General features: G+C 63.6%; 1 pseudogene; it reads left to right on the forward strand.

The window, feature by feature from the left end:
* LOC126433950 (large subunit ribosomal RNA) overlaps positions 1–2500 on the forward strand; it is a 7962-nt pseudogene that overhangs the window by 2768 nt on the left and 2694 nt on the right.

Below are 2500 nucleotides of genomic sequence, written 5' to 3' on the forward strand. Positions count from 1 at the left end.
CGATGGCCCTAGCGGGTGTTGACGCAATGTGATTTCTGCCCAGTGCTCTGAATGTCAACGTGAAGAAATTCAAGCAAGCGCGGGTAAACGGCGGGAGTAACTATGACTCTCTTAAGGTGGCCAAGTGGCGGCGGTGTGGCTGCATCCGGACTTGGCTTTTCGAAGTGCGGTCTTGATGTAGTCGTGCTGCTGCTGCGAGGTGCCTTCCTTGGGTTATGGTTACAGGGAGAGTGATGCGCAATACATGGGCCTAGCCCTCTTAGCCTCTCCTCTCCTGCGGTCTTCTCCCCTTCTCGTGGGCCCGCTGATTTTCGCAGAGTGGAAGACCGCACCAGGGGCTTGGGGGGGTTACCAGCCCCCCCTCGCACTATCCCTTTTTTAGTTGGGGGCAGTATTCAGAGAAAAAGTGGTGGCCCTTCCGCTGAAGGTGCCACCCCAACTCCCCCAGCACCTAGCCGGCCAACCGGCCGTGCCGAAAATCTTGTAACTTTTGCAGCTGTATACGCCTGTAGTGAGTGCCACCGCAGCTTCACCACCAAGAACGGTCTCGGGGTCCATCGCCGCCGCCAACACCTTGCGGCCGCCAATGCGGAGATCGTCACGGAGAGGCATCGCGCGAGGTGGACGGAGGAAGAAGTCCTGTCGCTCGCCAAGGCGGAGGCCGAACTGTTCCTCGAGAGGGACGCCCGGTTCTTCTTTGTAAATCAAGAGCTCATCAGGATGTTCCCCGACCGAACGCTTGAGGCAATCAAGTGCCGACGGCGGCAAGCTGCCCACAAGCAGCTTGTCCGCCAATTCATGGAGGCGCTTGAGATCGGTCGGGGGGAAGAGCCGGCGTCCCGCCGGGGAGCAGCGAGCCCGCTGCCAGACGCGGGCGAGGCCGCTGCGCCGCCCGTCGACGCAGCCGAGGACTTCGCGGCCGACACCACCGGGCCGCCGCCGGAGGGGCCGACTGACGCCGCCATCTGGGAGCATCTGGCGGGGCTACCCGCTTCCGCCCAGCGTTTCTCTGCCCTGGATCGTGTCATAGGTCTGGGGCGGGGCACGCCGCCCGATGTCATCCTGGGCATGCTCCCGGATGCCCTTGCGTCGGTCGGGTCCAGAGGGGAGAGATCGATCACCAGGACACAGCGGCCGCGCCAACCATCGAAGCGGCCGCCTGCCGCGCCGCCGACGCAGAAGCGCAAGCGGCGCCGCTGGGAGTACGCGAGAACGCAGGATGCCTTCCGACGGTCGCGTGCACGTTGCGTGCGCGGCCTCTTGGATGGCACCCTGCTCCAGCCGCCACCTGCCATCCCTGGTCTGCTGGACTTCTGGGCGGACCTCTTCACAAAGAAGCCCGTCTCCACCGCGGGCTTCATTCGTGACCGCCTCCTCCCGCACTCGGAGCCTGTCGCTCTTGAGTGCCTATGGGGGCCGGTCACACATGAGGAGGTCGCCGCCGCGTTGCCGCCCAGGGGATCAGCGGCCGGGCCGGACGGCCTTACCCCAGCGGAGTTGCGGCGCCTGCCGCACGAAGTCCTGGTGAAAGTGATGAATCTCTTCCTTCTGGCCCGCGCCCTCCCGGAACGCCTGCTTCGCGCGCGGACGTCCCTTCTCCCGAAAACGGCTGCACCAACATCCCCCGCTGACTTTCGCCCCATTACGGTCTGCTCGGTCTTGGCGCGGACCTTTCACAAGGTTCTCGCGTCACGCCTGATGCGCGCTTGTGCTGTGGACGAACGTCAGCGGGCATTCATCCCTCGGGATGGGATGTTGGAAAATACTTTCATCTTGGACACTGCTCTCACCGACGCAGTTCGCTCCTGCCGCTCTGTCTTTGTGGCATCGATCGACGTTTCGAAGGCATTCGATTCGGTGGATCATGCTGCCCTTCGCCCTGTGCTGAAGGCGCATGGCCTACCGGATTGCTTTGTCGAGTACGTCGAGCGGTGCTACGAGGGCAGCACGACAGTGATAGCGGACGGCGCCGGCGTGGGCGTGTCTGTGCAGCCAGCACGGGGCGTTCGCCAGGGCGATCCCCTCTCCCCCCTCCTGTTCAACTTTGCGGTGGACTACGTTTTAGGCCAACTGCCCTCCCACATCGGAGCTCGGATCCTCGGTCGCAGAGTCAACGCTGCGGCCTTTGCAGATGACGTCTTGCTGTTTGCAGCGACCCCGAGGGGCTTGCAGTCCCTCATCGACGCAGCTACCGCAGCCCTCGCCCACCTGGGGCTGCAGATCAACGCCCGGAAGTGTTTCACCCTCGCCTTAGTCGCGTCAGGGCGCGAGAAGAAGGTGAAGGTGGACAGCAATGTCACCTTCACAGCAGGCAATACCACCATGCCTGCCCTGCGTGTGGGTGAAACCTTCCGGTACCTGGGGCTGCAATTTTCCACGGCGGGTCGCTGCGTCTTCAATCCACGTCGCCACCTGGTGGAGCAGCTGGACGTCATCTCCCGAGCTCCGCTGAAGCCGCAACAGCGCCTCCACGCTCTCACCAACGTACTTCTCCCTGGCC

The sequence above is a fragment of the Schistocerca serialis genome, unplaced genomic scaffold (genome assembly GCF_023864345.2).
Source record: "Schistocerca serialis cubense isolate TAMUIC-IGC-003099 unplaced genomic scaffold, iqSchSeri2.2 HiC_scaffold_1178, whole genome shotgun sequence".
NCBI classification, from domain to species: Eukaryota; Metazoa; Arthropoda; class Insecta; order Orthoptera; family Acrididae; genus Schistocerca; species Schistocerca serialis.